Below are 26,634 nucleotides of genomic sequence, written 5' to 3' on the forward strand. Positions count from 1 at the left end.
GCAGACTTCACTTACGTCCTAGAAGATTTCCCTTTCAGAATGAAAATGACATTAAGCCACGTGTTGAGCTACTGGTATTTATAAAGGAAGCATGTAGATTATCCTTTCCCAAACTGTATTCGTTGAGTTTCTCTCATTAGTTTGAATAATTTTTATTAGTATCAGAGAGGAGAAAATATTATTTATTACATTAGTGTCCAGAGCCCCAGTCTGGGATCAGGATCCAGTTGTGCTACACACCGTACAGACATGGAATAAAAACAAGAGTCCCTGTCTTGAAGAGCCTACACTTTTTCTTATATCAACATTTTGTCTTTGCCCCCAAAGTAAAGTGATGGGGTACTGTTGTTGAATGTTATAAACTTGTCTTTGTGTGTTTATGACATGTGAGTAGTACCTAAGTGGGTGCTTGAAAAATAAGAATAATATGAAGTGGAAAAGCCTAGTTAAATAGCTACTGTTATATGCAAGGAAAAAATCGTGGCTCATAATTCGGGCCCTACCAAATTCATGGTCCATTTTGGTCAATTTCATGGTCACAGGATTTAAAAAATAGTAAATAGTAAAAATAGTTTCATGATTTCAGCTATTTAAATCTGAAATTTCATGGTGTTGTAATTGTAGGGGTCCTGACCCAAAAAAGGAGTTGTGTGTGGGGGGTGTCATAGGGTTATTGTAGGGGGGATGTGCAGTACTGCTACCCTTACTTCTGCACTGCTGCTGACGGCAGTGTTGCCTTCAGAGCTCGGCAGCTGGAGAGCAGCGGCTGCTGGTCGGGAGCCCAGCTCTGAAGGCAGAGCCGTCGCCAGCAGCAGTGCAGAAGTAAGGATGGCATGGTATGGTATTGCCACCCTTACTTCTGTGCTGTTGTCTGCAGAGCTGGGCCTTCAGTCAGCAGCTGCCACTCTCCGGCCTCCCAGCTCTGAAGGCAGCAGCGCAGAAGTAAGGGTGGCAATACCCCGACCCCTCTAAAATAACCTTGCGACCCCCCCCCCCCCCTACAACTCCCTTTTGGGTCAAGACCCCTAATTTGAGAAATACTGGTCTCCTCTGTGAACTTTGTATGGTATCGGGTAAAAGCACACAAAAGGCCAGATTTCACAGGGGGAGATCCGATTTCGTGGTCCGTGGCGCATTTTTCATGGCCGTGAATTTGGTAAGGCCCTACTCATAATTGGTTGAAAAGTCATGCAGTCAGTCACTTGGTTTCTGTGGTTGCCATTTCTAAGGTAAACAATACTGAGATCTGGAGTGAGTTTATAGTCAATCAGGCCGCATATGCAAATAGATGCATCTAGATTAGTTGTGCTGATGTCAGTGAAAAATATTTTTTGTCTTTGAGTTCATCAGGTAGCCTATGGAGATAGTTCCTGACTGGCTCATCAGAGGATAATAGTAGGCTTTTTTTCAGGACTTCAGACTCCCTTTGGAATGTCCTTTTTTTTAAAGGAAATAAACACTATTACACTTTTGAAATCCATTGTTTACTGCAGAAAGTTCCAGATATTCAGAATATATTACAACACGTATATTGGGCCACATTCAACACTGGCATATCTGAACACAACTCCACTGACTTAAATAGTGGACAGGAATTTTGTCAATGTTTCCTTTCCCACTGACCTCCCTCCTGCACCTATGCAGAAGGCCAACACACATGCTCTTTCCTTGAATCTCTTCTCTAAAACACAAGTCTACCATGAATCCTAGAAGTTAAAGAAGTAAAGACTATCCAGCTCCCTATCATTGTATAATTGTTCTCCACAGGACCGGACATCTGGTTTGAAGACTGTAACCCGAAGAAATGTTTTTGCACACTTATAGGATGACAGTTTGCAACTCTGAGATTGTGTGTGTATGGGGCGGGGGAATGAAGGGCATGTAAGCAGACTTCTCAGTGTGTCCTTGCAATATGATGAGGCCTTCTTAAATTCATCTCTTTCATAATAATAATTTGTGGAACTATGTTTCAGAAACAAAGGAACCAAACAGATGTACAATTTGGTAAACTGCAAGCATTAAATGGCCAAACTCGTCATCCCTGGTGTAAGCCCATAGTGTTCAGGGGAGTTATAATGTGTGATGTATGTGTATAAGGAGTGATGAATGTGGCCGATATTGCCTTTCAGTAAAATTTAATTTTTTGGGTTGCTTTCCAAAGGAATAGTGAACTAGAGATAGTGCTTTAGAAACAGATGATGTCTCTTGTATTCAATGCCTGCATCCTGAGAGAGAGGGAGAGAAGCAAGCCAGCCAATTCCTTACTGGGGATGTTTCCAGAGCTAAGGAACATTGCCAGGTGTGGTCACAGGCTGGTTCTGACCGCATTATGTGTGTTTGAACAACACTAGGATCCTCAGTACAACTGCTGTACTTACTTATTGTATTTTCCCCCTTTGTGCGCTGACCATGGAAAACCACAGGTTAATCTCAGTCAGATCTTGCAAATGGTTGACACCTTTGGATCAGATCCAGAAAAATTCCTTCCCCTGGTTTAAGCCTATTTACATACCACAGATTATTACCAGCTGGCACTCACCTTTTTTATTCATTCCCACACATCATGACCCAGGCGACTGGCTCACTTTTTTTAGTATTTCCTTTATTCTCAATGTATTTTTAAAAGCCAAATAAGTGATCCTTGTGTGTCTTGAGATCTGCTGCAATCATTCCCATTGACTCAAATGACACCTTGAAGGAGATGGAACAAACTGGCTACAGTCTCTCATTGTCTCTCTTTCGCTTGCCCTTACCCCACACTCTCTTGTGTCTGAAATCCACTAATGTTCATGATTCCAGCTGTCTTTTTTTGCTTTTTTGTCCACTTCTACCTCAAAGAGCCAAATGCCATCTCTCTCCATTATCTGAGCTTAGATCAGGAACTCCTTTCATACCCCTAATGTTGATCAAAGGTTTTAAACTGGGAGTAAAGCAGGAATCAACTGCTTGTTTGGGGAAGAAGAGAGATTAAATCTGAGAATTGCCCTGTGTCACTCCACATGAAGAGCCTGGCCTAACAAAGAACACGCTATGAACATTATTTTATTTATTTCTTCATTATTAATATAATACTCTCCATGTTGTATAGTGGCAGAAAGATAAGAACAAATTCATCTTTGGTGTCACTTGGTTGCATTCCATGGATTTACACCAGGGATGAATTTGGTTAAACTAGATTTACTGTTACAATGGTCGCTTGCTCTTCTGATGTTTTCAGATCCCACCCACTCCTCTGAGATTTCAGGGAAGAGAGAAGACAAATCAAGTCTGCACATGTGTCCTAAATTTAGGATTCATTTTTGTTCTTCCAGGGGTGTCCAATTTTTAGCTCTAATCTAGGCTTCATAGCTGGTAGGGGGCTTTCCATAGGATATCTTTATTTATTTATCCCATCTCCTAGAACTGGAAGGGAAATGTCATCAAGTCCAGCCCCCTGCCTTCACTAGCAGGCCCAAGTACTGTTTTTGCCTCAGATCACTAAGTGGCCCCCTCAAGGATTGAGCTCACAACTCTGGGTTTAGTAGGTTAGGGCTCAAACCACTGAGCTATTCCCTCCCCCTGAGCTGAATCAGTGAATTTCAAGGATGCTCTGGCCATGACCCTTTCCCAGTCAGTGCCACCAACTTTCAGGGCTGTTCTGGCTGCTGCTGCAACCCCTTCCAGGCAGAGTTTCTCTTATCTGGGGTCCCCAGCCATGGGTCTTGGTAGAAGCTGATGTATCCCACTCAAGACTGAATTAAGTGCACAGAGTGCAACAGAACAGCCAAGTTTCAAAGTAAGGTAAAAAGGTAAACAAACAGGCTAAATGGTGAGAGACACGATTTATTAAATTCATTCTGGTTCAGTAACCTAAATTGTCTCTTTCAACCAAGATAATTTTTTATCTTGACAATGTCTCTTCAAACATTCTTCTGCTAGCAGGGCTAAGGGAAGAGCAGAACACAATGGGCCTGATTCGCCTCTCACGGTGATGTAAATCAGAAGCAATTCCACTTAAGTTAATGGACCCAAATAATTTCAGGCTCCTCCTGAACAGAATTTGCTTGACAAGCTGCAATGGGCTATATTCAGAGTTTGTTTAATAAGGGAAGCCTTCACCCCTGGGGCAACTCTCCCAGATCTCACTAAACTCAGTATATGAGAGAGAAAGTGGGTGAAGTAATATCTTTATTGGACCAACTTCTGTTGGAGAGAGAAACAAGCTTTTGAGCTTACACAGAACTTTTATTCGGGTCTGTAAAATGTATTCAGAATGTCACAGCTAAATACAAGTTGGAACAGATTGTTTAGCATAAGTAGTCAACGCACATTTCAAGGGACCACTCATGGTGAAATGGCCTGTCAACATCCATGCAGTCATAGGAGAGAAAGGGAGGAGGCGGGAAAGGGAGCTGCGTGTGGGGTTGTTAGTGGGTTATAGATTGTTGTAATAAACCATAAATCCAGTGTCTCTATTCAGTCCATGCTTTTTTGTCTAGCAATGTTATGAATTTAAACTCCCAGGCTCATCTTTTGAAAGTGTTGTGCAGGTTTCCTTTGATAGGGATGGATAAGTCAGACATAGAGTCATGGCTTTGTGAAACGTGTTCACCCACAGGTGATATGGTGATTTTGTCTTTTATAATTTTCCTGTGTGAGTTCATTTGAGACTGTAGTGATAGTCTGGATCCACCCACATAGTTGTTATTGGGGGCATGTAGTACACTAGATGAAGTACACTACATGTTGTGATAGGCATGTGTAGGACCCATGGATCTTGAAAGGTATGTTTTGGGGAGTGTTGATCATTGTAGCAGTGGCAATACGTCTGCAGGTTTTGCATTGGTTGTTCTGGCAGGGTCTGGTGCCACTTTTTGAGTTGGTGTCTCCTGGTCTGTTGGGAGCTTGCTTCTGATGATGAGCTTGGAGAGGTTGGGAGGTTGTTTGAAGGCCAGAAGAGGGGGTTCAGGAAAAAATTCTTTCAGGATGGGCTCCCCATCGAGTATGGGTTGTAGTTGTTTGATGATACCCTGTATGGGTTCCAGTGTGGGGTGGTAGGTGACAACTAGGGGTGTGCGATATTTCTGTATCGAAGCAGGTTCTCTCTCTTGGGTGGCTCAGTCCATGATCCTATCTACTTCTCTGGTGAAGTGTCCTTGTTTGGTGAAGGCAATTTTGAGTGTGTTAAGGTGTATATCCCAGACTTTCTCCTCTGTGCATATTCTGTGGTATCTGAGTGCCTAGCTGTAGATAGCAGATTTCTCGGTGTCTTTGGGGTGGTTATTGGATCTATGAAGGTAGGTGTGGTGATCTGGGGTTTCTTCTATATAGTTGTCTGTAGGGTTCCAATATTGAAGCTGATTGTGGTGTCCAGGAAGTTGATGCTGGTGTAGGAGTGTTCCAGAGAGAGTCTAATGGATGGGTGGTGGTTGTTGAAGTTGTGGTGGAAATCTATGAGGGAGTTTAAATCATCTGTCCAGAGGATGAAAATATCATTGATGTATCTCAGATATATCATTGGTTTCATGGTGTATTTGTCTAGAAATTCTTCTTCAAGGTGGCCCATGAAGAGGTTGGCATATTAGGGAGCTGTCCTGCTCCCCCAGGCTATTCCTGTGGCTTGGACAAAGTATTTGTTATTGAATGTAAAGTTGTTATAGGTGAGGATGAAATGGATGAGTTTGGTGGTGTGTTTGGGGTGGATATCTGAGGGCTGTCCATTGCCTTGTAAATATTTGAAGCAGGCAGCTATGCTGTCATTGTGAGGGATGTTGGTGTATAGGGAAGTGGCATCCATGGTGGTAAGGATGGTGTTCTGAGGGAGGTTGTTAATGTTTGGGAATTTGTGGAGGATGCTGGTTGTGTCCAGGAAGAAGCTGGCTCTTTGTGTGGTGAGTGGTTTGATGATGGTTTCTATGAGTCCTGATATTCCTTCAGTAAGAGTGTCATGGCCAGATATGAGGGTCTGCCTGGGTTCCTGTGTTTGTGTATCTTGGGAAGTGTCTAGAAAGTCCCTGGGGTGGGTCCTTGGGGGATAAGTTTGTAGAATTTCTCATGGAGTTATTTGGGAAAGGATTTGATGATATCTTTAAATTCCCGAGTTCTTTATAGGAGGTGGTGTCGGAGAGTTGTTGGTTGGCCTTGTTAATGTAGTCATCACAGTGGAGGACGATGATGGCGCTCCCTTTGTCTGCTGGTTAGATTGCTATCTGGTGGTTAGATTTCAGGGACTGTATAGCTGTCCTCCCAGTGGTGGAGAGATTGTGGTGGATGTGATGTTAGTTGTTGACTGTGAAATCCTTAACAATGTGGGTGAAACCAGACAATCACTATGCTCTCGAATGAACTCACACAGGAAAATGATAAAAGACAAAATCACCGTATCACGAGTGGGTGAACACTAGTCACAAAGTGATCACTCTATGTCTGACCTATCAGTTCTCATACTCAAAGGAAACCTGCACAACTCTTTCAAAACACAAGCCTGGGAGTTTAAATTCATAACTTTGCTAGACACTAAAAATCATGGACTGAACAGAGACACCGGATTTATGTTTTATTACAACAATCTATAACCGACTATTAACCCCCACCAGCTGCCTTTCTACTCCTGCCCCTTTGTGTTCTCCCCTGTGACTGCAGAGATGTTAATTTGCCACTTCACCTTGAATGGTCCCTTGAAATATGTAACTACCTATGCTAAACAATCTGTCCCACCTTGTGTTTAGCTATGACACTCTTAGTATGTTTCCCTGAAGAAGAGCTCTGTGTAAGCTTAAAAGTTTCTCTTTCTGACCAACATAAATTGGTCCAATAAAAGACATTACCTCACCCACCTTCTCTCTCTAATATCCTGGGACCAACACAGCTACAACAACACTGCGTACACTCAATATGGTCAACTTTTTGTATGGTCTCCGTTGAGTGCAATGGTAAAAGGCACTTTTGTTGAGGAAAACGACTTTTTAGCAACCACATTGTGGGATGCCATATTTATTCTGTCTGATGGATACAGTCTTGCCAATGCTTGTGATTTTTCTTAGAGCTCCCAGCTCTTGGAATCCAGAGACTGCATGAGAGTCTCAGCTTTCATTTAAAAAAAACGTTCTTAGCTCTCCTGGTTGTGGAGAAAACCTTGAAAATGGGAACTGAGTGTAACCTAAAGGCTCAGAAACCAGACGACAAATAACAAGAAATTCAGATTTTTAAAAAAAAAATCTTATTGTTTTTGGGAGCCTGACTCATAATTTTTGAATGTTTTTTGTTGTCAGTGTTGTGGATATTTGTAGAGCACCAGCCCTTGGAGCAAGGGTTGGCAAACTTTTTGGCCCGAGGGCCACATCAGGGTTGCGCAACTGTATGGAGAGCCGGGTAGGGAAGGCTGTGCCTCTCCAAACAGCCTGGCCCCCGCCCCCTATCTGCCCCCTCCCACTTCCCACCCCCTGACTGCCCCCCTCAGAATCTCCAACCAATTCAACCCCCCCTGCTCCTTGTCCCCTGACCGCCCCCTCCCGGGACCCCTGCCCCCTATCCAACCGCCCTCTGCTCCTCGTCCCCTGACCACCCCCTCCCGGGACCCCCGCCCCTAACTGCCCCCTGGGATCCCACCCCCTTATCCAACCCCCCCCCGCTCCCTGTCCCCTGACTGCCCTCCCGACCCCTATCCACATCCCCGCTCCCTGACAGGCCCCCCGGGACTCCCACTCCCAACCCTCCCTGTTCCCCAGCCCCCTCAGAACCTCCCATCCAACTGCCCCCTCCTCCCTGACTGCCCCGCAGAACCCCCCACCCCCTTTCCAGCAGCAGGAGCTCGCAGCCACGACACCCGGCCAGAGCCAGCTGCGCTCCCCATGCTGCCCAGCAGGAGTGGTGGGCCAGAGCGCGGCCCGCGGGGGAGGAGGGACAGCGGGGGAGGGGCCAGGGACTAGGCTCCCCGGCCGGGAGCTCAGGGGCCGGGCAGGACGGTCCTGTGGGCCATAGTTTGCCCACGGCTGCCCTGGAGTATCTAAGTGAATCCCCATCACTGGAAGTTTCTAAGAACAGGTTAGATAAACATCTGTCAGGGATGCTCTAGTTATACTTGATCCTGCCTCAGTGCAGGGGGATGCCTCTCAAGGTCCCTTCCAGCCCAACATTTCTGATTCTATGATTTTTCTAGTTAAAACTAGAGATAGGCCTGTCTGTAATGGGTTGAATCTAAATGCAACATCTTATTTCTCCAGAATTTGGGGCGATTCGGATTCATATCTGGATTTTGAGCCCTCCTCCGTGGAGGCACATTTGGATCTGGGGAGTTGGGTTGGCCTATTCTAGAGGTATGGATCCAAAGGGATGGGGAGGCCCATTCTAGAGTTTTGAGGCCTGATCCTTGACTGCTTTATGTTGCATCCTGAACAGAGGGGTGAGTTGGGAGGAATACACAGGCACAGAAACACTTGACAAGTTTAGCAGAATTTTATTGCAATAAGACTGACAGTCACTGACAAAAACTTCTACTGGTACCTCCTTACCTTCTCTGGGTATAACCTTCCTTTCTGTATGGAGCATATCTAAGCTTTGACTTGTCCTGAAATCTTTCTGGATTAGATTTACCTGACTACAACAGTTCACTTAGTAATGGGTAGGGGACCCATTTTGATCTAGGGCCCAGAGTTAAGAACATAGGAACACAGGATGGGCAGAGACCTCCTGGGTCATCTTGTCTAGTCACCTGTTACTGCAGGCAACCAACTTCTCAGTCTCCCTCACACACTCATGGTCCCTCGCATCTCTTTTTTTTTTCTTTTCATCTGCCTCCACTCACACTCATTCTTCCCAGAGTGGTTCTGCCACATGGGAGCTGCAATGAACAACTCTCCCAGTGGTCCACTTTGAAACTTCACCTGCCCTATTAACTGACCCTTTGAACAAACCCCTCAATATAATGTGATTTTAAACCTGGTGTTAGGAAATGAATAGTGTACTCTATATTCTCTGTACTCTAGAAAAACTCCTATACTGCAAATACCGCCTCAGTCTTCCATAATCACGCCCTTGCACCTTGTGCAGTCATTAACACCTGTGTAAACTGAGTGTAAGATGCTACCATAAATCAGAATGGTAGCCTCTTACAGCCAGCGTTCAGGGGTGGCAATGATAACATGAGATAGCTCAGTGGTTTGAGCATTGGCCTGCTAAATTCAGTGTTGAGAGTTCAATACTTGAGGGGGCCACTTAGGGAACTGGGGTAAAAATCTGTCTGGGGATTGGTCCTCCTTTGAGCAGGGGGTTGGACTAGATGACCTCCTGAGGTCCCTTCCAACCCTGACATTCTATGAGGTGCAAGGTGGTGGAGAATCAGGCCTATAAAGTTCAGATGCAGGACTCAGGTCCAGTTAGAACATTTTTTATTTTAACCTTCCAGTTAGTGCAAAGTTAATTGTGTGACTAAAAATTAAGTTGAGTTTTTTCCGCTTCCTACTCTTCTTTGTACACGATGATTCTGGAATCCGAATTTATATGACAATCATCAATAACTTTTTCTAAAGTAACTTTTGGTTCTGCAGAGCAGACTATAGTACAAACTGCATATTAATCTGAAGGGAGCAGATGTTTACAGTAATATGGCATTATTTTCACTGTCATTCTCCCAGACATAATGACATTTTAAAAAGAAGTAACTTAGGGTGAGTCCTCTTTCTTCAAAAGAACTGCATTCCATGGGGTTCCCCTCTAATATTATATCAGGCTGCACTCTATGCATCTCAGATCCACAAAAAACACAAACCAACAAACAAAAGTCTCCACAAAAACCCTGAAGCAGAAAGATTTGAAAATGTGTCCATCTTTATGTATTCAAAAGTTTAAAATCTGCCAACCTATAGAGAATTATAATCACACACACAGCATGCCACCTTAAATCCTCTAGGAATTGTGCCACAGGTGCCTGCCAGCTGCTGCCGATGTTGCCAGCTGTTCCTCCACTTTTGGATGCACCACACAAATTGAGAAGCCTCATCAACTGACAGATGAAGCGGAGGAGTCTGATGGATGAGCTCTGAAGGGTGGAATGGGGTGGGACATAGAATTTCTTCTGAGAGGATGGACTGAGGACATAACTGTACAGTAGCTGCCTAGGAACTGGAGGCTCCTTCTCTTAGTACGTTCTGTAAGTGACACTTTTTACATTTTGCCTTTTTAGACCAAAAATAGGAGCATTAGAAAGAAAGGACCATAACTACAATATTCTGTTGTGATTAAAATCTTTCCCTCAAAAAGTAACACAGGAATCAAGAAGAGGATCCCCCTCAGTTATTCACACTGCCCACAAAAAGAATATTCTCCAGCCATAGAATCTAAAAATACATAATATAAAATAAACACAGACATCCTCTGCTTATAAAAACTAAATCAAAGTTCCTGCAACTCATCTAAAGTAAAACAGTCAATGCAAAAACCTCAGAGATAGCAACCTTAAAAAAAGTATTTGATAAGTATGTGATACATATGTAATATATACTGTCTTAAACTTAGAGACATTTTGTTATTGAATGGATTCACAGGGGGAGCCACAAAACCACCATTGTGCAGTGTCCTGAAACTATGTTGTGATGTCGTTGTTACTTTATCTTTGCTGTTGAGGCACACGATCACATATTGATGGTAAACTATGTGCAAACATCTCAGGGCAATGTCAGATCATTACGCCATGATTGTTTTGTGGCTCTTTGAAAATGGCATTTCTTCTTACTTCCACTCTTTCTGACTGCTGACATGGAGGGGCGTTTTCCTCTTTTTACCCTTCCCCATGGCAGTTTGGAAGAATAAAGAGGGATCCCAGATGCTCTGGTTTATTTGCACAGCATTCTTGTTTGTAAATCAGAATGAGAGGAACTCTGATCAAACCTGCAGGCATCACCAGAACCACATGTTATCCTGCAAAGTGCTACAAGTTGTTACTGGTTTATATAATAGATTTTGCCCAACTGAGATTATATGAGTTTTTTGGCTTCCTGGAAAACATTCTATGCTTCATCAGGTCACATGGTGCTCTTTCAGCTAGTCACTCTGCTTATTCAGAGAATGATTCAGAGTGGGACTAGTGTGTGTTTGTCTGACAGTGTGGAGAAGTGATTCGCCATCTGCTTATACTTCCTCCAGCCAAGGAGTCTGATCCTGAGAGGTGCTGTGTACCCACCATGCTCATTAAAGATAATGTGAGGTCTGAGAATTCAGCAGCTCTCAGGATCAGGCCTAAAATTAAGCCATGATAATCCCCCCACCCCCAATTATTCCATTCCCCATGGAAAGGTTCCATGTATAGGAACTGGAATTGCCACCAGCCATCATAACTCTGACTGCTAAGGGAGTTGGAGGTTGAATCCATGAAATAGCTTCCATCTTTTATGCTCTCCCAGCTTTCAACCTGACCCAGTTAGTGGTGGCATGAATTCAGAATTTCTTGGTGCTGAGCATGAATATACAGTGCTTCAGACTGACAACATTGAGACAGCCATGCACCATGGCTTCCACTCCAGCTGGGGCCACGCCTCATCTCACAGGGTTTCTAGAGGTGCTATTGTAACACCAACAGACCCTGTTTGTCAGCGGGTGGGATTGAACCTGGGATCTCTGGAGCATGAGCCTCTACTGCATGAGCTAAAGGCCAACTGGCTGTTAGCTGAGGCTGTAGAGCAAATGTCTCTCTCTCTCTCATTTCTTTCTTTCTTTCCCCCCTGGTCTTGGTGCCACTAGATGGGACAGAATACCACCCCACCCCCAGGAGGTGTGTGGGTTACACTATGAACAGTGCAATGTCAAGTGCTGCGGGCTTGTCCTAGTGCTCCCTAATAACACTCTGTACGTGAGCCTAAGAGAGAGGATACAAAGAGACCAAGTAAGAGGATTAAAGCTACTTTATATGGGGCAGACTTGGAGGTCAAAAGGTTCTTTCCTGTCTGGAGATTCCTGACAGCCTTATATAAATACAGTGGGCAATATTCATCCCTCGGGAACTCCAGTAAAGTCAGTGGAGTTACACCATGGGGGAATGCACACCAATGTATTTACTGTTGTTCTCCTTCTGTTACCTACTCTCCCCTTCCATTGGTCCTGATTCTTCACTGTCTTGTACCAGGTATGCTCACATACAGCTTTGCAAAGGGGGTAAAACACTGCCAAATTAGAGTGGTTGCATTTTATCTGGACTTTGCTCTCACTTTGTGTTGTAGGTGGCTACATAAGACGCATGGCAGTGGAGAATCATGCCTATTGTCTTCAGCCATTTGGGGTTGAGGTCTTGATCTCGAATAGCTTGAGCATGGGAAGATTGGGCCCGATTCTCCCTTGCCTTTCACCATGTCATCACTGACGCCAGTGCAAAGAGAATGGAAAACATTCCCACGCTGATTTGGTAGTTCTTAAAACCCACTTTGCCCTGGTGTAAATGACTGCAAGATGCAGGGCAATGGAGAATTTGGCCCCTGGTCTTTATATCTGTGTGCAAAACATTATATGCACCTATATAAATCATTATGAAGAACAATCCTACAGGAGAAGGCCAGGAAGGCAAGCTCAGAGAAGCTCTCCTTGCAGAATTCCCCTCAAATTGTTCAATCTGAGGGGAGAGGGTCAGGGTTTTGTCCTCTGTGGAACTGCCAGTAATTTGGGTCCCAAACCTCAAGACCTTGAGGCAAAGGATAATCTGCAGTATTGCCAACCCCAAGCATTCATGAATGAGAGCCCCCAAAATCAGGAGATTGGCTTACGAATAATGACGTTTTGAAAAACATAAACATTTTGCCTTCTGGTTCCTGAGCCTTTAGGGGGCACCTGCTTCATGTTGTCTAGCTTTTCTCTGCCACTGTGAGGGCTAGAAACTTACTTCATAGTTAATGAAGCCTGAGATTCACATGCAGGCTCTTTATTCCAGCAATTGGGCTTTAAGGAAAGTACCAAATGTTGTGAGAATAGTAATAAAATTGCAAGATTTGGCAAAGCCAGACCTGTGCAGAGACCCTGTACCTTTGCCCCATCTCCAAGATTCCCTTCTCTTCCACTGCGCAGTTTCCTCCTCTATTGGAGCTGTGCTCCGAGGGCTTCCATCACCCCTTGCTACTCAGCTCCCTCACACCCCCTCAACAGGAGTGGTTTGTTCCTCAGTGCAGAGGGGGCCATGGGAAACTGAACAGAACATGAAGCTGCATTTACCTTTTTTGCTTGGGTTGACGGGCGGAAGGGGGGATGATGCATGCACTTCCCTTCCTGCATCCTCCTTATATGCCTTGTACAAATGCTTAGACCTAGAGTGGCTCCTTCATAGGGTCTGGGGCAAAGGGGGAAGGGGCTGCAGAGGTGACTGACTGCCCACTCCATGGTCAGGAGAGCTCTGTGCTCAAAGGATTCCTTCTACTCATCAATCCTGGGAGAACTATAACCTCCCTCTTCCCACCAATTTTTGTGACCTTTATCAGGCCCCTTCCCCCCCCCCCCCCAAGTCCTACCGGTGACGGGACTGTTCCCTTCCCCCCATGTCCCTTCCCTCAGAGCTGTTTTCCTTCTGCTGCTGAATGTCAAGTGCTTTGAGCCTGCAGTCCTGATGGGTGTGTGTGTGTGGGTGGTGGTGGTGGTGGTGGGGGGGAGGCGAGGACTTGGATCTACCCCCTGAGACAGAGTGGAGCCAGGACAGACGGGTTATTTTAAATTGTGTGGTGACAAGCTTCCCCCCCCCCCCCTTTTTGTTCCCGGAGGATGGCTGGGGAAGTTGGTTGTTGTGCCAAATGCTTGGAATGTGGTTTTTCTCCTCTTCCTCCTCCTTTTTCAAAAGAGAACTTTGTGCTTTGAAATATGTTAATTCTGAACATAAATCCAGACCGTGGCAAAGCACCCATGGGATTGCGCACCTACTGGAGTGTAATGCGGGAAGAGCCACTCTCTTCTCCCTGCCCTCCCAGCTGAATTTCTTGTGGCACAGTCCTGTTCCAATGGAAGTGTGAGGCTATCAAGGAGTGCGTGTGTGCAGGGGAGCTGGAACAATTGTATAGTGGGGGTACTGCTGATGGAAAGCATGTATTTGGTGTTTGTTATTACTACTTCAAGCCAGGGGGTGCAGCAGCATCCCTCGTTCCAGCACCACTGAGTGTGTGTGGGGTTCAAATGTTGTTACATGACTGAAAATAACAAGTGCTGTTTCCCCAAACTGATACAATCAGGCCATAGCACATGCACAGAGGGCAAAGGTTGGCCCAGTGTCAGGTCAGTACAGTAAGAGTTTTTAGTGGCAAGGCAAGCAAGTGTTGCCAAAGGATAAAGAAGAGAGAGAGACCTGTGCCCCTGGGAGCCCCTCAGTGCCAACTGGCAGAGGGCACGCCATACCACAACTCACATCTGGCCTGACACACTCATAGCCCCAACACACTGTTGTCATAATGTCTATCTAAAAGGTGCTGTGTAAAATATCCTATGCTAACTGGTCACACGCTGGTCCCGGAAATCATTTGTCATGTATGTACGGGTGTGTACAAAGAGTATAAACGCATGCTGGAAATACGTTCTTACAATGTGTTTTGGCAGGCAATAGCGCATAAAGCCCAGCCTGCCCTAGACAAAGGAATATGTATTTACTTGTCTGACCAGCTAGATGGCAGAGGACAATGAAAAGTATGTTTAAATGTAAAACCATCAAACTAGCAAGTAGGGGAGGTGACTGCTTAACAGTCTCGATGGGGGATGGCATCTTCATCCCCACGAAGTGTTCCTGGCTCTGAAATAGAGAAGTGAATTTTGGAGTAATATAAGGGGGGGGGGGCAAAGAGACATTTGAGTCATCCATCATCTAGGGGGCAAAGAGGAGCAACACTTTTTGAGTTAATAAAAGGTGGATCCTCTTAGCTTTGGAGGCAAGAGTAGCTGGAAACATGGGCGGCGGGTATCATAGGCACGGGAAGGAGTTGCCTGCCCAAACAGCCTGACGTCCCTCTGCCCATGCTCCACCCCCAGACTCTATCCTGCCTGCTGTTTCCTGCCCGTCCTCCCGGTGCTTGGGCCACGCCGCTTGTCCAGCGGTGGGGCTGGGGCTGCTCTGCCTGTCCAGTGCGGGGGCTGGGGCCACTCCGGCCGCACCACCTGCCTGGGGCTGGAGGCGCTCCGGCCGAGCTGCCTGCCCACCCGCCCAGCGCTCGGGCTGGCAGCTCAGCTGGGGGGGGGGTGTGTGCCTTCAGGGGTGAGGGGTCTGGCTGGCTGGGGTTCGGGCATGGCCCAGGGAGGCTGGGGCATGCTGGCTGGGGGTCGGGCGCGCCGGGGGCGAGGGTGGGGCTGGGGACGCTAGCCTGGGGCAGAGGCCAGTAGCCACAGTGGGAGGAGGACTGGGGGTGTTGGGCAGAGGCCAGCGGCCACAGTGGGGGCTGGGCTCCGGTGGGCGTGGAAGGGGCGGGGCCTCAGGTGGAAGGGGTGGGGCTGGGGCTAGACTCCCCAAGCCAGGGGTTCACCACTGCCCAGGGCTGGAAACTGACTATAGATGAGAAACCTGCTTAGACAAAGATTGTAACTTGCTGAAATTAAATTTTAGTCACTAGGAGGCATGTTTTGTTTTGTTTTATTTGTAACCATACTTGTCATTCTTACCTTTTATCACTTAAACCTGTGTTCTTTGTTAATAAATTTATTCTTGTCTTATTACAAAACCATCTCTGTGCTGTGTATTAAAGTGGAGAGTGAGTCCTCAGCTACCAATCAGGCTGATGTGCGTACTGTCTCTTTGAGGCAGTGACTTAACTTCGGTGAGTGCCCAGTGAGACAGCCTAGATGCTGCAGAGAGATATTTCTGTGGAACTTTGCAATTGGGATTCACTAGTTGTTACCTGCAAGGCCAGGTTTGCACTGGCAGAGTCCTGGGGAGTTGCTGGCACGGCAGACAAGCTGATGTGTCAGGGAGCAGATGCATAGCTTAGCAGCAGCCAAGCTCTTACTTGCTGAGGCTGAGAGGAGTAACCCTTAGGTATCTGTCAGTGGTGGCTATGGTCCACTCAGGATGCCTACACTGTGTTTGAGGTTTGATCCCTTGTATCAGTTTGGCCTTACTGTGCATTTGTGAGCTGGTGGCAGGCTGCTATGTAGCGCAACACCTTCTCTCTTCTTTCTCCCTAGCTTTTTGATAAGTTGTGTTTTATGATTTCTGATAATCTGACGCAATATCTCATCGCGCCCGTAGTAGGCAGCAGGGCAGACTCAGTAGAAAACATGTCCCCCATCCCCAGTATGGTGGTGGGAAGCAGCTGGCACAAGCCAAGAAGAATACACATGCACACAGCGCGCTGGGGCTCATCCCTAGAGAGTGGGAAGCAAAGGGGCATGGCATGGGTGGGAGTGGGAGCACGAGCGTAGTTAATGTGGCCTCAGAGGGATGAGTATTTGCTAGATTGTCTAGGGCTGCCCCAGAATAAGCTCTGACTGTAAGAGCTTCAGAAAAGCACCTACCTGATACTACTGCTCCAGTGACTGATGGTGAATTAGAATCTGGGAGGACAGAGAGGGAAATTGATTACATGAGGGGGAGAGAGACAGAGAAAGATGGGGGATGGTAAGAGAGAAGCAGAGAGCCTGGGTAGAGGGTCCAACAAGGGTTAATAAAACACACATTGACTGGTTCAGAGAACAATAGCAGTAAAATAATAAAACTTGCCCTCAGATTAAAATGGCTCTTTTGATTGTGCAATACCCTGTTCATCCTTCAGCTCTGAGTAATATAACACCGCTTCAGGAGGTATTTTAACCCTCTGGCAACACTTTACTGCTTGTGCCCTCAAACTCCTTAATATTTGGGAGCACTAAAACTCTTCTTTTTATCAACTTCACCAACCCTTGCTGAGCCAGCACTGCAAGTCTGGGAAGCGCAGTCTACTTCTGCCTTGAGAGATGAGATGAAAGGTTAGAGGGGGTGGAAGGCAATAGCATGAGCAATGCAGGTCAGGTTACTAGCGAATTCCTCTTGCAAGATAAGTGGAAGGCCTCTGAAAGGTAATTATTGGAAAGCATAAATTCCTGAGATAACCTGTCCGGGAAGAAATACTGAGGGGAGCAGAGGCCATGTGTTAAAGGCTAGCCATCATTTTAGGGGTAGGGGTTATCCTTTCTCTCCTATTTTTCTGTAACCTCTCCTTGCTTTGACAGTCGAGCCCCTTGGTTCTTTTCCCTCAGCTAGATGTTGCTCTATTCCTGGCCCAGATTATGGAACATTCAGATCCATGTCTCCATGCCATTACCAATGGAACTGATAGAAGGGGAGATTCAGAACCCAGGTCAGCTGGGCACCAGTTTGGGCTTTATCTTTGATTATCACTCTCCAAGCTATGTTAGTGAGGTCAGCATGAGTGGCAAGCTGGTCTGCTGCTCCCTTATTCTGTCAACTGATTTTGGTGTAAAAGAACCTGAACTACATTTCAGTGACCATGAACAGTGGGTTTTGGAATATAACAAAGAAAATCCTGAACTGGTTTTCTGTTGTGGAATGTGCCCTTGTAAGTTTCTTGGAAGGAGAGGAATCTGAACTGAGGAGGAAGCACAAGACTGGAAGTCAAGAGAAATGGGTTCTGATCAGGGCCGGCTCCAGGCACCAGCTCAGCAAGCAGGTACTTGGGGCAGCCAACGGAGAGGGGCGGCATGTCCGGCTCTTCGGAGGCAATTCAGCGGCGGGTCCCTCACTCCCTCTCGGAGCGAAGGACCAGCTGCCGAATTGCCGCCGAAGACTGAAGCGGCGGCGGTAGAGCTGCCTCCGAAGTGCCGCAGATCACGATCGCGGCTTTTTTTTTTTTTTTGCTGCTTGGGGCGGCAAAAACCCTGGAGCCGGCCCTGGTTCTGATCCTAGCTCAGCAACTTATTTCTTGTATGGTCTTGGGCAAATCATTCGGTATCGCTATGCCTCAGTGTCCTCATCTGTAAAATGGGGCTAGAGAATCTACATAAATTGAATTTTTGTTGACTTTAATTAGTGTAAGGGTTCTCAGTGTGGTGTATGTGTGTATTGCTTCTTCACTTGTGCCAGCCAGCTCCCATTGAATGCATTACATATACCTAGCGACATAAGTAAACAGGTGCTTTTAGTGTGCTTAGAGAACCTCAGAATTTAATGATTGTATATGTGTAAAAGACACATGTGCCCACCTGGAATGTGCTCTGGGTTCAAATCCAGCGTGCACCCCATGAGCAGAAGATCCTATACTAGAACTCTGAATTCTCCAGAGTGCATTTTTAATACACCTCATTTCTCTTCCTGTAGGGAACAGTCCTGTACCAGCATGAGGTGACCCAGTATGTCTCTTCCATCTCTAATATCTATGATTTTCTTTGATGGAACAGAGTAGAATGCTGTGGTAGGGGAATACACACACTCTGCTGGACTTCTGCGGTAGATAAAATCACTGTTGGTGGAGAGAGGGAAATTTGATTCCAAATCCCCCTCACAATGTTCTTCTGCCTTATTTCACTGTTAGGTTTAGTACAAGTCAAATGCATCTCTGTTGTAATTCACTCAAGTCTTTTGAGTTACATCAGTAACAGAGTTGTCCCTTTGTGATAAAAAGATTTAATAACTAAAAGAGGCAAAACCTTTATTATTGAAGCTAAGTATGATTTTGAGAGAGTAGAAAATTTAATTATCAACCACAAGTATTTGTTGTTGTGGTAATAATAGCTGAATGGAATAGGTTTTGTTGTTTCCTTATGTATGTTTATTGTATTAATTATGCTGTACCATGGCAATGAAACTGCAAATTATATCTATTCAGAATTAGTGGACTGTTTTAAAAATATTTTTTGTTTGTGGTTGAATGTTTTGCCTTTTCCAAGGCTAACCTCAGATGCAAAGTAAATTCTAATTATTAAGTTTCTGTGGATTTATTCTGTATCTATATAATATATTATTTGATTGCAAGGATCACATTGTGTTGCTGGTGTTTTCACCGCAAAGTAGTTAGTGGGGAGACAGAATGGCTCGGGTTACAAAGCACTTGTTGCTCCCACACTTGGTGTTGGTTGTACGGTATTGGCCTGACACTCCATTGCCTTGCTTCTTGTGCGATCACTTTCACCTGCGCAAAATGGGTATAAAACTGTACTGTATAAGAATTGTTTCAAAATGACTACAAAAGGGGAAACACAGTGGAAAATCAGGTCCTTTGAAAATCAGGTCAAAGTCTTGTGCTGGGGGAAGCACCTGAAATTTTAGCATAATTACAATTTTGTATGATGGGGAAGCCCAACAGAAAAATCTGCATTGCTTTGCAACCAGCAGAGTTATTTACACCTGTGCAAAATTCTACCATTCTGACTGAGTGGCATTTTACAATCATGTAAATAACTTTCATAGAGTTTAAAACCAAGAGTCTAGGCTGATCTCCTGTATATCACAGGCCAATAATTTTCACTCACAGTGAATCACAGCTTGTATCTTCAAAAAGGGCTTACAATCATCACTAAAGTAATCCACACCACCGAGGCAGGCCAGTAGTATTGCCCCCGCATTGCAGATAGGGGAACTGAGACAAAGAGAGATTAACTGCCATGCCCAAGCCTCTGAGGGAGTCTGTGTCAAAGCCAGAATTAGAACTCAAGTCTGCTGCCTTCCGGACAGGTCAGATCAGCAGACTACACTTCTTACTGGTCCAAATTCCTACCATTCCAGGCTGTCCAGATGGAAAAGACGAGCCCAGTATGGGAATTCTAGACTGTGAGAGTTGCATGGAAAGACTTTGCTTTTTACTGAAGCTGGCCCTAGATTTGTGATCAGATTAAGTTAATCAGAGCTAAAGAGATTTCTTATGCTCCCAAACCTCTGCTGCTTGAAATGTTAAGTCCCCCTTTCTAAACAAAAATCTCTTGGATGCCAGTCACTGATCATCCTTTTTTGGTGCGTAAGGTTTCACTAGTTCACATCTTTAGCAATTTAAGAGAGAGCACAGGACCTTCTGAGGAGATTAGCATCAATCTGAATTCTGGTTGCTGTCTTCATCTACAAAAGGGGTCTAGGTTATTATCTTGTCCACCTGTTGTTAGTTTAATTGGATGATACAGCACCTCTTTAAAACAGGATCTCTGGCCTGAGAGAGAGTAGATACTCCGAGATACTTTCAAGGAACCTGCCTCTGAGCTTAACCTAATCGGTCACTATGCTGAGTCTAATAGAGCTGTACAGGTACCCTGTTTTGTGGTGTGGAGACTACCACCTAACCTGACTCCCAATGGGAATGGATGGAGGGAGGAAGGGGCAATGTGGATAAATTACTGCTGTTCAAAGCCCAGTGTCCCTGAAAATTGCAAAGAAATTCACCTTCTGAACTAACTCACCTGACCCCTGAAAGTCATTACCTAACATGTAGGAAACAGCAGTGTCTAGCTAACGAACTTGAATGTTAACGCTTTGGTGCTGAATAAGGTACTGTGTTCATCCCAGAAGCATGAGCTTGCGTCATAGCCTGATGTTCCTTTTTTTTTTTGAATGGAGATGCTGCCGGGACACACATGCCTTCCTGACAGGAGTGGCGGGACTAAACAAATCCGCTTCACATACTGCATTTCTTGCTATGCCTCCATTTGTAACTATCCTTCTGCAGCCAGTTTTTTTACATGAGACAGCTGAAATTTCATGCTATGCCTCCATTTGTAACTATCCTTCTGCAGCCAGTTTATTTACATGAGACAGCTGAAATTTCAAATTGGATTAAAATATAACCTGTGAATGTAAAAATAAATAAATAAATAAAAATTCAGAACAATGACACTAGTGTGCTTAGTCTGTGGGGCCAGATTCTCTGGTAGGATCCAGCCCTCTAGCACCACTCAGGCAGCACTGAAGGGCTGGATTCTCTCCATTAATGGCCAGCAGAGTTCCCCTTCACAAGGAGAGATGTCCCCTGGCAAAAACATATAGGGGGGATGCTGGGGATGGGTGCACGTTACACTGATCTTCCACTGGCATAAGGTTCCTTAGGTTCTTATGCCAATGGTGTAAATTATAGTAGCTCCCTGGCTGCTCTAATACATGGGCTGGGCTGGCACTGAATCAGTAACCTGTAATCAACTTTCTGATGCCTTCCCTCCTCCCAATCTCCTTTGCCAGGCACAATGTACAGAACCTGGCACAATGGGGCCTTGACCCTGATGAGACCTTCAGGCATTTCTACAACACACATTTAGTATTTTTCCTACATCTCTATACTGCTTTGCAATCTGATATATAGACTAAAATATACACGTGCTATCCACTGAAACAGTATGTAGGGAACGTCTTTTTTTCTTTTTCTTTTCCTGTCTGTTTTCCTACCAGACCCTACAGCATCCAAACAGCAGGTTGCAAATGTCTTAAGAAATCATGGCTGGATTAAAAATAGAGGTCTGACTCCGATGCTGTGGAAAATTGCATAAGATTGCCCTTCTCCCACAGAGCAAAGCCAATCAGCTGGTATAGAAGTGGGATGGATGTTTGATGGACTCTGAGCCTCAGAAAGCAGGAGAGGCTGGGAGGCGTATGTGTGAGGCAGCATGAAAGAAGCCAGGTTCATATTTAAAAACCAAAAGAACCTATTTTGCAAACAGATCAGGTCATTCCATGGCCTTTCTGGAAATGTCTGCCTTGCCTTCACTCATATTCAAACCCTTGTACATCATTTGAGGATCTTGTGTGGTGCCCTCACCACTGTGCCATAGCATCTCCCAACGAACCTGACAGAAAAAAATCTTAATGGTGTACATAAGGGTATCAGACTATAATTAAACAAAGACTGAGTGCTCCTCTGGGCTGTTCTCAATGGATTTTATAATCCATATGCAATACCTAAATACGATGATGACAGGCCCTTTAGAAATTCTGATAGGTTGGTCAGATAGATTAGACAAAAAACAAACAAACTGTCTTTGCTGATTCTGGACCAAGTGTGATAGATATCCCAAAATCCCACAGCAGAATCTGAAGGTAAACTGCCACATTGTGTACTAGCTTTTTTTTCTTTGTGAACTTACCTAGGCCTGGGTAGAGAGAATCACAATAGTCCAGCTGGAGGTGATGAACATAAATGACTGTGATCAGACCATCTTTTGGGAGGAATAGAATGGAGTCTTCTTGCTAGTTGGAGATGGGGGAAGGCACTTTTGGTGACTGCTTCTATTTGATTGTCCATGTCAGTGATGGTGCAAGTCCTTGGAGTCCTAATGGACTATCTTAGCTCCTCAGTTCCTCAGAACATTTCTTGCTTCCAGACAGCTTCACTTCATTCTTGCCTAGATTCCAGTTGGGCCAGCTTCTTTTTCCTCCTTTGCACCCTCCTTCCTACACTGAGATATCTGGGTTAGTTGCTCCCTGGGTTAGTTGAGAAGGGTACATACAGCAGTGTGTCAATGTATTACTGACATTGTAGCCCACGTCATCTCACAATATCCCCTAAGGTTCTGCCTAGATGTTGTTAAATAGAAGTGGTGACAGGACTGAGCTCTGAGGCACTCTGCACGTCAGAGCTCTTGGAGGAGGAGCAGCTGTCCATCATGGGTCTTTGGGGATCTGTTGGAAAGGAATGAGTGTAGCCAACATAGCACAATTCTCTCATGACGTGCCAAGACAAGTAGTTGAGTCAGCAGTACCTCATGATCAGCAGTGTCAAAGGCAGCTGATAGATTGAGCAGTATCAGCGTGATTGAGTCACCTCAGTCCAACTCCATGAGGAGCCCCGAAACCCCATTGCTGCTTCATTACCAGACTCTGCTATGAAGTCAGGCTGGGAGAGTCCACATTATCTGCTGAGGTTGTGTTGCTGGAGTTGATTTATCACTGTTTTCTTGAATCTTGCCAAGGTTTGAAATGGGATGGTAGTTAGTCAGGTCACTAGTGTCAAGTATTGGTTTCTTGAGCAGTTTCAGGTTTACGTATTTTCTAATTGCACTCCTCAGCCCGTGCAATGACACTTGGTCTTAAAATAAGAGTAGAGCCAAAAAGTATAGAAAATAAAATCTCAGTGGGCATGCTGTTGCTCTTGGGAAGGATAGTGAATTCTCTGCACTTCAGCACAGCTAGGGACACTAGCAAACCTCCAGAGAGAAAAGGCTGCTTGTTTCTCTCTCCTTTTATTTTCATCTTAACACCTCCATTGTTTGTAATGAGCACTGCCATAGAGGGAAACGATACTACAGAAGAGAAGGGTCTGACCTCTGTGGGACTGGATCCAATCCAAGTTTGAAGGTGGAGGTACCCAGGGTCTGGTAAGCATCTAGGAGCTGTATTTTAATGGCATAAAATTTCTGGGGGTGATAAGTTAGTGTGATCTCTTCTGGGGTTGGCTGGCTATTTGTTTTTAATGAGTATTTCATCCCTTGGTTTCTAATCTGAGATGTGACAGGTGCTAAAGAATGCTCTAAATTATGCCTAGCTTTGAGCTACTCTAGCAGCTAGAGATCGGTAGCATGCGCTCACCCTCTGGCAATGTACCCTGTACCAGGGCAGGATGGAAGGGAGTGGCACAGAGCTGCTACATTGGCTCTATGCCGGCCTGGGCTTTCCTGTATTCAAGAGGAATCCTGAAGGATGTGAAGGGATACAAAGCAGCTAAGGTGTAACGTAGGATCACTGTCTTTAATAGTGACCTAGGGCCCAATCTAACTCTTGTATTAAAGTAGTGCTAGGTACTGTACAGACAAATAGTATGTGACTATCTCTGCCTTGAAGGGTTTACAGTCTAAATAGACAAGACAAAGGTTGCAAGAAGGGAAGGATTATTATCCATTGACTTTGCTCGGGGTTAGATCAGGCTGTTACTGATGAGTAGAAAATCTTCATTTCTCAACATTTAAAAGGACATAGACTTAACAGAAATCATGGGGCCTGATTCGTCACCCTGTTACCTGGGTGCTATGCCAGGGACATTCCCCTGAAGTCAGGGTAATTGTATTAGCATAACATCAGTGTTTAGAGAGATGATAAGCAGGTCTTACATATTTTATGAATGGTTTTCCTAACCTGTGTTGCTAATTACACTAAATGATTAAACCTGAAAGAATTTTTAAAATGTAATTTACTTTTCACTATTAATGTGGTTTGTTTACTTTTTACTCTTCGTTGAACTTGGTCAGTAAAAATAGATTGGTCCATTAAGTTTTGCTTATGTCACTTCAGTTCCCTGTTTCCCTTCCCACCCTTTATCTGTCCTATCTATTTAGCCTGTAAGTTCTTTGGGGCAGGCTGTCTTTCTCTTATGTGTATGTACAATGCCCAGCACAATAGGCTCTTGACCTCCCTTGACGCCTTTAATACTAATAATATTACTCGTATTGTGATTCCAGGGAAGTTCATGTTAAAACAAACAAAATAACAAAGTTTTCCATTAAGATATAACTGATGTAATAAAATGTTGCTTTGCTTTTTAATGTCAATTATTCTCCATGGTTTCAGCCTTCAGAACCAGAGCTTGGCCCAACCCTCAGACCACCACTGTAGATACCCCACTTCTCCAAAGTTTGAGTTTTTTGGATTTGGGGTTTTTAGATTCTGCTCATCATAAAAGAGTCAACTGTGAAGTTTGAATCTGGATCCAAACTTCCCTAAAGTTCAGAGGTGATTGGGTCCAAACCAGAACCTTGCATCCACATCTCAATTAACTAATTAACATTTTTTATAGAAGAGAAAAAGCTCTAATTTAAAAATAATTACAGTTGGTATGAAATATCTAGTCTCCAGCCAAACATAACTCTCAATGGAGTTACATGGAGGATGAATTTGATCTACTAGACTGTCAGCTTCTAAACACATTTAAGTTTTGGAAAACCTTTCTTCCCCTTGTAGGAAAACCCAAATTTTAGGCTTAAACCATACTTGACAGTGTCACTTTAAGCCAAATATTTAACAGTCAAAGATTTACAGTTATTTTCAGTTTACAGCACGATGGAAACTGAATTAGTCTCCAGCTATGACTCCTATCCTGGTTGCTGTAGTTTATTCTGTTGAGTTTTTGTAAATACAGTATGCCGGTCATGCTCATATTTCATTGGGGGTGGTGTGTGTGTGATTCTTAGTACACAAAGAACCTGTGCAGTGGGTGACAGTTTGTTTTCATCCAGTTTCTACTCTTTGTTCTATAAAGACCTCAGTATGTCTGAACATCCCTGGTTTAACATAGGAAGGAATTTGACTTCGCATTGCTGATACTCAAAGTGTTTGTGAGAACTGTTAATCTTTGATCAATCTGAGTTTCCTTGTTACTGACTTTGATTACACAAGTTTATGTGAAAGCCAGCTTTAATTATAGCTTTTAATAAGTTTTCATTTCTACTCAGTCAATCTCATACAGTATGTGCAGCTTTTTCCCCTCCCTGGAAGCAGGGGCCTGGTATTGTCTCCCTGGGATCTGAGTGCAGAGAAGATCCTGCTGTATGCAGAACTCTCTCTGCATGGACTGTACCTCCACATTACTGTCCTCTCCCATCCTCTTCAGGATTGCATGCAAGGGGCCAGGCCTGTATTGGTTCTGGGGCCAGTGGACAGAGGGGGAAGATGGGGCTGAGAGGGGCTAGATACACCATGCGTGTTGTCTGCTGCAAGAAACAATTGGACAGTCCTCTGAAAAGCTGTTGCAGCTTGAGGCTATATCAGCTGTTATGTGTAGCTCCTATATCTGACACCTTTTTATTGGCTGCTTTCCCCCCTCCTCCACTTTTGCTCCCTTGGCATGCAATTTTCTCTCTTGTTGCAGACTAATGAATGCCAAATTCAGTGCAAGTTATACTACTTTACCACTTACACCTATTTTCTGATCAACTTATGCCCATTGCTGAATTTCACCCAATAGGATGAGGGCCAGCTCCAGGGGTATGCAGTGGCAGCTTTGTGACACTCCAGCTCGATGGCCAATCTGTGTCATCAAAGTGGCACAACATACTGGAGAATTTGGCCCCACATTGTTGAAAGGATGCCTTTCTCACTATTAAAGAAGCTAACTAGGAAATTTCGGGCTCTCTCTGGTGTGCAGTTTGTTTTTGTTTTTGTTTTTGTTTTTTTACCATTCTCTATAGAAGCCGAAGGGTTCACGAAGTTTGGAACAAATGGCTATTTATCAAATAAATGATATGATAATGAGAAGTCTCTTTAAATATCATCCCACCTTTATAAACTCAAGAACAAAAGATTTGTCATGCTGGTAAATCTAGTATCCTACTTCCTGGCCAATGCCCTAAGCCAGCTGTGGAAAGCTGTAAAGGGGCAAGGGTTAGATTTCTTTCCTGTCCCTTGCAGTGGTCACCTTGTGCCACGTTGCACATACTGGTATGTTTCATTTCTGTAGTGCCAGTCATCTAAAGGACCACAAGCACTTTACAAACTATGGGCTAACATGTTATATATCAAGCCAAACCCTTAACGTGCAGCTGTACTTAGCTCTCCACTCTCCCTGATTATTCTACCTAGGAGCACAGATAAGTCCCTATTGCTAGCTCAGGGGACACACAACCATAAGCAGGCAGAGCCTGCATCTCACCTGCAGGACCAGCCTTGGAGCAGCGGTGTGTGTCTGCAGGTTTTGAAGTGGAGTTCTTTTAAACTGGCCCTTTTTAAAGCAGCTTTTCAGTTGTTCAAACATACTGCGGAAGTTGCCCTCCGATACGGAACAAAACTATGGGCTCATTTTGTGAGCTGGATTCGAACCGGCACAC

At 44.8% G+C, this 26,634-nt stretch overlaps 1 protein-coding gene across 1 annotated transcript in view; it reads left to right on the plus strand.

Annotated features, from left to right (window-relative positions):
• The window catches only part of DPF3 (double PHD fingers 3), a 200,691-nt gene that overhangs the window by 61,153 nt on the left and 112,904 nt on the right, over positions 1-26,634 (plus strand). The gene's annotated exons all lie outside the window — the stretch shown is intronic.

The sequence above is a fragment of the Emys orbicularis genome, chromosome 4 (assembly GCF_028017835.1).
Source record: "Emys orbicularis isolate rEmyOrb1 chromosome 4, rEmyOrb1.hap1, whole genome shotgun sequence".
NCBI classification, from domain to species: domain Eukaryota; kingdom Metazoa; phylum Chordata; order Testudines; family Emydidae; genus Emys; species Emys orbicularis.